This window comes from Triticum aestivum, chromosome 3D (genome assembly GCF_018294505.1).
Source record: "Triticum aestivum cultivar Chinese Spring chromosome 3D, IWGSC CS RefSeq v2.1, whole genome shotgun sequence".
NCBI classification, from domain to species: Eukaryota; Viridiplantae; Streptophyta; class Magnoliopsida; order Poales; family Poaceae; genus Triticum; species Triticum aestivum.
In genome coordinates, this window is record NC_057802.1 from 108,907,304 (window position 1) to 108,907,572 (window position 269).

Sequence of the window (269 nt, forward strand, 5' to 3'; positions counted from 1 at the left end):
CGATGCAGAGTATGGTGCCGTGGCTAACGCCGTGGCTGAGTGCTCTTGGCTCCGTCAGCTACTCCAGGAGTTGCTTTGTGATGTTCATAAGGTCACTCTTGTCTACTGCGATAACGTCAGCATGGTCTACCTATCCGCCAACCCGGTGCACCATCGCCGTACGAAGCATATTGAGCTTGATATTCACTTCGTGCGCGAGCAGGTTGCCCTTGGCCGTGTTCGGGTTCTTCATGTGCCGACGTCGCAACAGTTTGCTGATGTGATGACTA